At 42.7% G+C, this 11277-nt stretch overlaps 1 long non-coding RNA gene across 1 annotated transcript; it reads left to right on the top strand.

Moving 5' to 3' along the window:
• Positions 1 to 366: 366 nt before the first annotated feature.
• On the top strand, positions 367 to 963 carry LOC110368005. The gene is made up of 4 exons (XR_002427850.2): positions 367 to 401; positions 522 to 594; positions 680 to 819; positions 892 to 963. It is a non-coding gene; the product is annotated as an uncharacterized LOC110368005 (long non-coding RNA).
• Positions 964 to 11277: the final 10314 nt, after the last annotated feature.

Genomic DNA, 11277 nt, shown 5'->3' with positions numbered 1-11277 from the left:
TTCCAGGGGTGTGTGCTCTCCCCACAGCTCTTCTCCCTCTAGACCAATAACTGCACCTCAGGAGACCCATCAGTCAAACTCCTGAAGTTTGCTGATGACACAGTGTTGTCAGCCTACAGATGGGGGTTGATTAGATAGTTCTCTGGTTTATCCAGAACAACCTGTATCTTAACCTGCTGAAAACTGTGAAGATGATTATGGACTTCAGGAGGATCTACTTATGGGCTTAAAAGGTTGAAAAGTATGATGATCTCGGCACTGGTGCTGGTCTGATCCACAACTCAGCACACCTGTCCTGCTCCCCCTGCCTGCAATCATCCCTCACCGGTTCCACCTGTTCTCACCAGTATAATACCTGCCGTCAGACCAGCCACCAGTGCCAGATGGTCTCAAGCCCACCGGTAAGAACATTCCAGTGTTTCCGATTCTGCCTGCCTGTCTGTTACCCGATCTGTGTCTGCCTTTTTCTTACTGAGCCTGCCTGACCCTGTCTTGATTCTGCCTGACCGCCTGGAAACCAGACCTGATCTGCCCTTAGACTTCTGAACCTGCCTGACCTGGACTGCGTGCCTGTGTACCCGACCCTATCTGCCTGTGAGTACTGGAACCTGCCTAACCCTGGTTAATCTGTGAGCCCGCCAGTAATCGGACCTGGACTGGACCTGTACCTGTCTCTCAGATCTCCCTGTCTGTACTGCCGCTGGATCTCCTCCTGATACCGAACTCGGATCTCCTCTGGATAATGCCCTTAGAAAGCCCAGAACGGACTGTTCGCCTGCCTCAAAGCCGGCTCTCCAGGCTCTGGAATCCTGCCACCAGGTTAGTGATCCAGCCTCCCTCACACTTGCCCGTCACCACCAGTTGATCACTAACCTGTTGTGTCTGCTGCAGGGGATTTCCAGCCTTAAAGTGAGCAGTGCCCTCCTAATGCCCGCCCTTGTTTATCTTTTAATAAAGTTTGTTTAAATGCCACTGACCTGTCTTGGTTCGAGTCTTGGGTCCAGTTCCTGTACATTACAAAAGGACAGTAGAATAAACAGGCAGTTATGAATTGGGCCTAAGGCCTTTACAAATCTTTCCACATTAGTGCACTGGAGTGACTTGAACTAGGATGTGCTCGTATTCATACTATACAAAGCTCAGCTTAACTGCAGCTTTCAGCTCACAGATGTACAATTTCATTACGTCCTCATAGGGGTGATAATGCAAAATTTTACTCCGAAAAAAACAAAGAAATGAAAGAAATGGATAGAGCTATTTTTTCTCACCTAGATATCAATGCAGTTTTATGTCCCTATGGGGACATCCCTAAGGAATAAAATACACAAACAGAAGAAAGAGCAGAATCTTGCTACATTGCATTTTTTAATAAGCTTCTGGTTATAGTCTAACTCCATGCTTTCTTTAATTGATGTGCATTTAGAGCAACCATTTAAATGCAGGTGGTAGCAGTTAGCCTGTCATGATTTCGGCACTGCTGTCTGGTCTAATTTCTCATGTCACACACCTGCTTAGCTCCGCCCATTCCTCATCACCTCAGATCTGTTCCGCCTGCTCCCATTAGTATATAACCAGTTCTTTGACAAGACAGCAGTGCCAGTTTATTTCAAGCCAGTGGTGAAATCTATTCCAGCGTTCTTTGTTCCGATCACCTGATCCTGACTTGTTTTGCCTCTTGACCTCTGAGGCTGCCTGATCCCTGCCTGCTTGTGTATTGAACCGGACCTGCTACCTGACCACCAAGCGTGCCTGACCTCGTCTAGCCCGTAAGCCTGACCGTGTCCCGAACCTGGAATCCTGTCCCGACCTCGTCCTGGATCTCCCTCTGGCGCCTCATCTGACATCTGACCACCTGGCTCTGACCTTGGATCTTGTCCCCGACATCGGCTTCGGGCTCATCCTCCTGATCTTCCTGCCCATGATCGTCCTTACGGTTCTGACCCTCCACCTGTCCTCTGACCACCGATCGTCTGGAGGAGTTCTGCCATGGGACTCACTGAGCAGCGACCGCTGCACCGCATTGGCAGCCAGCCGGCTGGAACCGACTCTCATCACCGGTCCCGGAATGAACTTTGAGAAGCAATGTGCCAGGAGAGAGGCATTCTCTTATAGCATAGTGAGCCTAACGCATTAGGTCAGCTGAAAGCCAACAAGGCGAGTCCGCTGTGGTCAGAGCATGTCCAAGCATTTTTAAAATCAAGCTCCTCACATGGTATGTCAAAATACCATGTGACATACCATGCTCTGGTCAGTATGTAGACATACCGAGCAGATATTTTGGCTTAACATAGTTAACTTCTCTCCTAAAAACTTTTAAAAAGTTGCTTTTATGTCATATATCCAACTTTATTCATAGCCCTTCACTCCTCTCCACCATTGCTGTTAGGATAGGATTAGCTATGAACAAATCTGGCAAAAGAAATAATTTGTCGGCCTCAATTAAAGGATTCGTAAATTGGGACAGCCTTCATAGTCGCGTTGTGGGGTCTTCGAAGAATGCAGTCCCTGAATAGGGACACACTGTATGTTACAAAGGCGTTGCAACCGAGCAGACAGTAGTGCTGACAGGATGATAGGAATTAATCTTTTCTATCTAAACAAAACAGGTGGTTAGAGATGGATGCAGGTCAGTGATGGATGCAGAAACAACTGAGCCTGATTATGTAACACACACAGCAGACCTTTAGAGAGGAATAGGGCGTACAGGTTTCTTTTTTTGACACAATGAGAGTTTGTTCTAAAAATATTTGTGTATAGCGTTTCAGGCTTCGAGTTCCGGGGGATTGTCTTATCTATTGGTTGTCCCACATGCCAATCATAGTGGCATGTTCCTTCATTCCTTCCTAGTTTCATCTTACTGTGAATGTGCACTTCTAGTGATTATGTCCCCAGTGGGCTTTGGTTTCAGCCATTTATTATAGCTCCAGTGCTTTCACCATATACTTTGAAAATGGCTGAGAGTCTCATATGAAGCAAACTGTCTTACAAGTTTATGAGAAGAAGAGAAAGGCCTTAGAAATAAGAGTGCATTTTGGGCGATTCGTTCACATGATCCCCCTGAGGAGTGGAAGAGCAGGGTGGTCTTGTGCATGCAAATTTATTCAAATAGTGACTTACACTTAACTTAACTGACAAAATGCATGCTGGTCATACATTTGCTTATTTAAGTGCAGTTGTGCACAAAACTGCTTATCCATTTTTGAAAATCCATAAAAATACATAGCTATTAGGATCAATGCATTTTTTAGCACCGTTGGTATTTTAAAACCAAAAAAAAAAAAAAAAACAATAAATCACTATCTATTTCCTTGATTTAGTGTATTATTTTTAGTTTGTAATGATATAAATCCTGTTTACTTTATTTTCCTTCACTTTCCTCTGTTGTCAAATCTTGGTAAAAACAAGTGCTAGAGCGGAAGGAGAGGAAAAACAAACACCAGTGCATCCTTAGTATTGAACCTGATGTTAACAATGCTCAAGGTCTTTGGTGTCACAGGAAAAAGCATTGTCTTACTTTCCTCCCTGCTGTTCTGAATAACACGGGATGTTGAGGAATACAAGCCTCACAGTATTTATTGTATTAGAGGACTTGCTGATCTGACTTCCCTCAGAAGTCCCTCCTGCAAGCCACGCGACTCTTACAGTATGTGTGTGTGTGTGTGTGTGTGTGTGTGTGTGTGTGTGTGTGTCATTCCCAACAGGAACTTAAACGTATCAGCAGTGAGTAGAAACAGGAAAAGGGTGCCTCCAAGAATAGACTCAATGTGTCTCTCTTTACTGATGCTATGATGTGCAAAGCACAAACGGACACTTGAATGTTGAAGAAAAAAAAACGTTTTAAATTTTCTATGTGAATAATTATGCTAATGGGGCATTGCAAGAATAAAAAATACACCGTTTTTATTATCATTTTGTAACCATAATGAAATGTTAGTGAGACACCAGCTCATAATCCAGACATACCACACAGAAAAAAAAATCAAATACATAATGTTTAAGTTAAAAGTACCCACAACACTTCTTGAGAAGCTAAAAAGCATGGAAATTGTTCTTAGCATTTAATAATATTTAAATGTTCAAGTAAAAAAAGACAGCAATCACTTTACAAAACAATATAAAATACTGTGCAATGTATTGAATACCATACCATACCATACCAACTTTATTTATAAAGCACTTTAAAGACCAACAGGACCAAAGTGCTGTGCACAATCATAAAATACAAATGATCACTCATAAAACAATAAGCAAAATGGTATATTAGATTTGTAATTAAGGAAGGTACACAATCTCAGATTGCGTTAAAAGCCAAGAAAAAGCTGTCTCAAGTGAAAAATTTTGGATTTTACAACAGCTCTAATGTAGGTTTCCATCTTGAGTATTTTGTAATAAAAGGCCTGACGTACTGGGCCAAGGAGCCAACATCAGTCAGGGAGTCTTTAATAGAACTACCAAAAATCACAACTTCTGTTTTAAAAAATTTAGGGTTCCAGGTTTTCAAGTTTTCCACACATAAAAACAGAGGAGGGATGGAGTCGGTTTTCTTTAGCGGGATATAAATCTCTATGTCATCCGCATCGCGATGAAAAGAAATCCCATATTTCTTAAAAATAGAGCCAAGAGGGGGGAGGTACAACATGAAAAGGAGAGGCCCCAGAACTGAACCCTGCGGGACACCACATGATAGTGGAGCAGATGAGGACCTCTGGCTATCAAGACAGACACAGAAAGTACGCTTGGCCAAATAAGATTTAAACCAATCTAGAGCTGAATGGCCGATGCCCACCCACTGTTCCAAATGAGAAAGTAGAATTCTGTGGTCAACTGTGTCAAAAGCAGCTGACATATCTAACAGCACCAGAATAACACAGTCACCAGAGTCAGTTGCTAAAAATATATTGTTAAAAGAGCTGACTCAGTGCTGTGAAACGATTTAAAACCAGATTGTAAAACAACTAAAATATTTTTTTCTTTCAAATAGACCATTAGTTGATTATCAGAATATCTCAGTCTAACACCCCCTGAGAAGTAAAAAGTAATTACCAGCAAAACTTTTAATGTTCAAGTTAAAGAACTGTGTAATTTGCATGGATGTCCAAAAAACACTCCTTGAGAAGCTAAAAGTGTGCAAATAGATATTAGCACGGGTAAGACAGTGCAAATAATTCTGTGTAACTTGTAGCATGTTTGTCAAGGTAACAGACCACGAACTGGGCATGTGTTTTTTTTATTCTCAGCAGGGTACGGACGCCCTCTCACAGCTTTTAGGAAAGAAGCTGTTTTTAAGTCTTGGTTTTTTATTTAATGCCCCTAAACTGTTTACCTGATGGAAGTGGGACAACAGTGCATTGCTCAGGTGGATGGGTTCTGTGACAATATGTCTGGCCCTTCTCTGAACTCTTGCAGCATAAACCATATCTAGATCTTGTAGACAGCATCCCACAATCCCGTCCTCACCACTCTTGCTAAAACCTTCCTCTCATGTGCCATGCAGCTTCCATTCCACACTGTCACGTTGAGCCACTGGATGCTTTCTATCATGAAATATCAAATATGAAATTATCAAAAATACCCCATACAATTTTATGCCACATCACCTTACTTGTGTTATGCTGCCTTGATGCTCCCAGTCCTTGTGTGCTGAAGTCTGATTCGACCTGCATCTGCTCAAGTCTGGTTCTACCTGCATCTTGTCAACTCTTAGACTTAGACAACTTTATTTGTCATTTTGTATGCACAGAGTGCGTACAGAACGAAATTTCGTTGCATACAGCTTTGTAAATTGCAGTAAAAGTTAGATTACAGTTTTAGGTGCAGCAGAGATTTAAAAGTAAACATAGATTTAAAATACGCTATAAAAACAATTGAAATGTAAACAATGCAGGAGAAGGTCACAGTATACAAACCATTAAATGTGCACAGTTGGGTTGTGCAAGGGCATTTGTGCAAGGATGCTTTTAAGGACTAAGAGTTCGGTAGCATTTATAATGCTAGATGGAGACGCAATGATGCAAAGTGTGCAAATATGCAAATGTTGTGCGTTGAGTTTATGGGTTGTAGTTCAGCTGTTCAACAGCAGTTCAACAGTCTGATGGCAGCAGGGAAAAAGCTTTTGCAGAATCTGGTGGACCAGCAGCGGATGCTGCGGAACCTCTTCCCAGAGGGCAGCAGGGAGAACAGTCCATGGTGGGGGTGTGAGGGGTCCCTGATGATGTTACGGGCTCGGGACACACATCGCTGTGATGAAATGTCTTTTATGGAGGGAAAAGGAGCCCCGATGATTCCTTCTGCTGTCCTCACCACTCTCCTCACGTGCTTCCAGTCGGAGGCACTGTAGCCTCCACACCACACAGAGAGACAGCTGGTCAGAATGTTCTCTGTGGTGCTTCTGTAGAAAGTCGTGAGGATGGGCGGGGGCAGGTGGGCTCTCCTCATCCTCCGCAGGAAGTACAAGCGTTTCTGTGCCCTCTTCACCAGTGATGTGGTGTTCTCAAACCAGCTGAGATTATCCGTGATGTGCACCCCAAGGAACTTGGTGCTGCTGACCACCTCCACAGCTGAGCTGTTGATGAGCATGGTGAGGCCGGTTCTTCCTGAAGTCGACGATGATCTCCTTCGTCTTCTCCACGTTCAGGATCAGGCTGTTGTCTCTGCACCAGTCCACCAGCTGCTCCACCTCCTCTCTGTAGTCCTGGTCGTTGTGATTGGTGGTGAACCTGGGGACGCAGTTGTGTGTCATCAGGGTGAACAGCAGGGGGCTCAGGACGCAGCCCTGAGGGGAGACGGGGCTGAGGGTGATGACATCAGAAGTGTTCTGTCCGACCCGGACTGACTGAGGTCTGTTGGTGAGGAAGTCTAGCAGCCAGTTGCGAAGGGGTGTGCTGAAGCCCAGATGTTCCAGTTTTCCAACCAGGTGCTGTGGGATGATGGTGTTGAACGCTGAACTGAAGTCCAGGAACAGCATCTGCACGTGCGTGTTCTTCTCCTCCAGGTGTGTCAGGCTCAGGTGAAGAGCGGAGGAGATGGCGTCCTCAGTGACATCATCTCCAGCTCAAGTTCTTTACCCCCACTACTCCTGGTCAGTCTGGTTCTGCCTGTCAGCATTCAATATTTTCAATAAACCTTGCTTAACATACTCTGTGATAGCTAATTTCAGGTTCACTCCATAAACTTTGTGTGTGCCTCAGCAAAGGACTGATATCACATAAACTGTTAATATCATTCTGCTAACCAGTAAGATTTACATGGGAACACATAAACGCGCATACATGCAAGTCAAATTCTCAGGCGTACGTTTGCGAGAAAGAAAAGGGGCTTGGAAAAAGGTCTGAATGAGCTCTATTTTAAAAATTGTATTTCCTAAAAATGACTAAACATGAATTTTAAAGACATTTTCAGAAAGACTGTATATGTAAAATACCATGTTATGACTCCTTTAAAGTATTTATTGATGATCATCATAAGAAATAAACAGATGAAAGTAACCAACAACTGATATGTGGTTAAAGCTATGACCTTTGGCACACATAGAATTTGATTACTTTTCATTTTCCTCATTTTTATTTTTTCTAATTTCATATAAGACATAGATTGCTTACTTTTGAACCTCAGCACTTTAGGATCAAACTGGTCTATCCACAGAAATTACCTCAGATTTCCAGCTTCGAGATCTGTTTTATTTATATTGCACCAAATTATAGCACATGATCAAATATCATCTCAAAGCACTTTGTAAAATAAAATAAATAAATACCCATGTAAATGCCCACAGAGGGTAAATGTATCTCTGTGTTTAAACAACCCCATAGGGAGCAGTGTGCTGCCACACTGAGTGCCTGACGGGGAGCAATCTATGGTGAAGGGTCTTGCTCAGGGACCCAGAGAGACAGTTTCATACTGCCAACCTTTGGGGCCTTTCCAAGATTTGCCCTTTCCAAGATGTAAACGCTGAACTCCCTTGCCCAGGGGTTCCCAAACTTTTTCATCGGTCAAACCTCCACAACCTGAAACGTCTTTAAAGCAGAGACCAGGTGGATTTTCAGACTAAACTCTAAATAATTTACGCTGCAAAATACAAACATGAAGCCACACTTTGGTAGAGCAATTCAACTCAATTCAATTTATTTATATAGCGCCAATTCATGAAACATGTCATCTCGAGGCACCTTACAAAGTCAAAATCAATCATATTATACAGAGCTACAGGTAGAGTTGTCTGCATTGTCCATGGCTTTGCAGCAATCCCTCTTACTGATCAAGCATGAAGCGACAGTGGAAAGAAAAACCACCCATTAGCGGGAAGGAAAAACCTCCAGCAGAAACGGTCTCAGTATGAACGGTCATCTGCCTCGACCGACTGGGGTTACAGAAGACAGAACAGAGACACAACAAGAGACAAAAAAGCACAGAAGCACACATTGATCCAGTAATCTGTTCTACATTAGATGGTAATAGCGGGTGATCTGTCTTCCCTGGGTGATGTTAACCGAACGTCAGACCAGGTGTACCTACTATGAAGAAAAAGAGAGAGAACAAAAAATTTAAAAGCTGAAATGACAACAGTCATTTCAATGCAATGCAAATCTGGAGAACAGTAGACTAGAGAACAGTAGAAATCAGTAGAGTGAGAAAAACAGACCCTGATGTCCTCAAGTAGCCTAAGCCTATAGCAGCATAACTATAGAGGTAGCTCAGGGTAACATGAGCCACTCTAACTATAAGATTTGTCAAAAAGGAAAGTTTTAAGATTAGTCTTAAAAGTAGACATGTGTCTGCCTCACGGACCAAAACTGGGAGTTGGTTCCACAGGAGAGGAGCCTGATCGCTAAAGGATCGGCCTCCCATTCTACTTTTAGAGACTCTAGGAACCACCAGCAGACCTGCAGTCTGAGAGCGAAGTGCTCTGTTAGGAACATATGGGGTAATCAGAGCTCTGATATATGATGGAGCTTGATTATTAAGGGCTTTATACATTAGAAGAAGAATTTTAAATTATATTCTTGATTTAACAGGAAGCCAATGAAGGGAAGCTTAAACAGGAGAAATATGATCCCTCGTGTTGATTTTTATCAGGACTCTTGCTGCAGCATTTTGGATCAGCTGAAGACTTTGAACTGCATTTTGTGGACTTCCTGATAGTAAAGAATTACAATAGTCCAGCCTTGAAGTAACAAATGCATGGACTAGTTTTTCAGCATCACCCCTGGACAGAATGTTTCTAATTTTGGCAATATTCCTCAGGTAAAAAAAGGAAATTCTGGAAACCTGTTTAATATAGGATTTAAATGACATGTCTTGGTCGAAAACAACACCAAGATTTTTTACTTTATTACCAGAAGCCAAGTTAATGCCATCCAGATTAAGTGATTGATTAAGAAGTTCATTTTTTGAGGACTCTGGTCCAAAGATTACATCTTCTGTCTTGTCAGAATTTAAGTGCAGGAAATTTAAAGTCAGCCAGGTTTTGATGTCATCAAGACATGACTGCTGTCGAAGTAATTGATTGGATTCATCAGGATTTATGGATAAATATAGCTGAGTGTCATCAGCATAACAGTGGAAATTAATCCCATGCTGTCTGATACTTTTGCCAATCGGAAGCATATATATAGTAAAGAGAATTGGTCCAAGGACTGAACCCTGTGGTACTCCACAGGTGACCCTAGAGTTTGAGGAAGATTTATTATTAACATGAACAAACTGGAATCTGTCTGACAGATAAGATTTAAACCAGCCTAATGCTTGAGCAACACAGAGTAACAATAACAGAGCGCTCCATAAAGATGTTATTAATCAGAGAAATAAAAAAAAGTTATTTTCTGATTGTTTCACAGCGGTTACATACAGCAGGTAAACACGCCCATACCAACACACCTCGGCTCTCCGCAGTCCCTCTGGTTTTCCTGTTTCTGTCTGAATATGCGCTAAAACCGCATCTGTAAAATTAACTGCGCCTGTCTGAATCACAATGAAAAGTATTACAGCTCTGTGCGTGAGCATAGTCTACCCCATAGACATCATATACGTAGATGCCCTGTCGTCGGGTGAGAGGCGTGCCGACAGAGTGGCCATCTTAGGTCAGACCAAGCTGCGCTCAGAGAGAATACACGTCAATTCAGGAAAGTGGTATTTTATGTTTTCAGACACTCTGAATCCGGTGAATTCTCAACCGATTTCCAGATAAATTAGCTGACTGAAAACATCACCCTTTTAGGGGCTACATGGGACCAATTGATTTAATTAAATGATTGATTGTCTAACTTAATACATACTTTTGTTTTTGTATTGACAGTTCCAGCAACTTCCAGAGCTACTTTCCAGGATGCCCGACTTTTACTCTGCTTATGGGTGCGCAAATAACGGGACACTACAAACCACATCCCGGGGAATTACCTTCCATAAGTAAGATATGGGTACTCACTAGTGCACCCCTATTTAGCAAATGCAGGTCTGTTGCCTCCAATTCCTCATTCCCTCTCCTCCATCACTAACTTTCACCTTAGATGTCTCACCTGCCTGACAGTTTCCCTGGTTTCAGCCAATTGAGCATATTTGCCAGAATTATTGAAGCAGAGACCACAAGCCATGTGCGCATATACAGCACAATGTGGATATTTCATCTTAAAATGTAGCATATAAGAAGATTTCTTCTAAATAAATACATTTTCGTGTTAATAGACCCCTTGCAATCACGTGACTCCGTTACCCAGAACCCCTTGTGTGGCGGCCATATTGATTGGCATGCCATTTTCTACACAACGTGCGATATTCACCCTTACCCAACATGCGATCCAAGCCTTATGTGGATGAGTTACAGCCTTCTGATAAGGCAGTTTACTTCGCTAAATGTACAAGGATCGGTAACGAGGACCCTTTGGCTCTTCCTGATAAGGATTTTTCTAGCAATCCCGATGATTGGCCATCAGTTTGCTATGCGGATCTGGTGAACTACCTTGTGTTGTCACCCACCCCAACGTACAGTGGCGATCAGATGAAGGCGTATAAGAGTTTGGAAGCGCACAAACAGTTCACTGCCGGATGGATATGTGAAATGTCTGTTTGTTACCTGAATGATGTAGCAGTTGTCCGTGGAAGGGTGAGTTTAATGTTTTCGACGGTTGTAACGTTCGGGGGGATCTCTGGATGTTTCCCTCGGCTTCTTTTTAGCTCGTTTCCGTGTCTTTAAAGCATTTTAAGTGACAATTCACAGACGCATATGACCATTTTCCTCTCGTTTCTTTTGTTTGTTTGTTTTTTCGGGGGGGTTCTTTCTTTCTT

Source organism: Fundulus heteroclitus, chromosome 4, assembly GCF_011125445.2.
Source record: "Fundulus heteroclitus isolate FHET01 chromosome 4, MU-UCD_Fhet_4.1, whole genome shotgun sequence".
NCBI classification, from domain to species: Eukaryota; Metazoa; Chordata; class Actinopteri; order Cyprinodontiformes; family Fundulidae; genus Fundulus; species Fundulus heteroclitus.
Note: the sequence above shows the minus strand (reverse complement) of the source record. Positions and strands in the feature narration are given on the sequence as shown.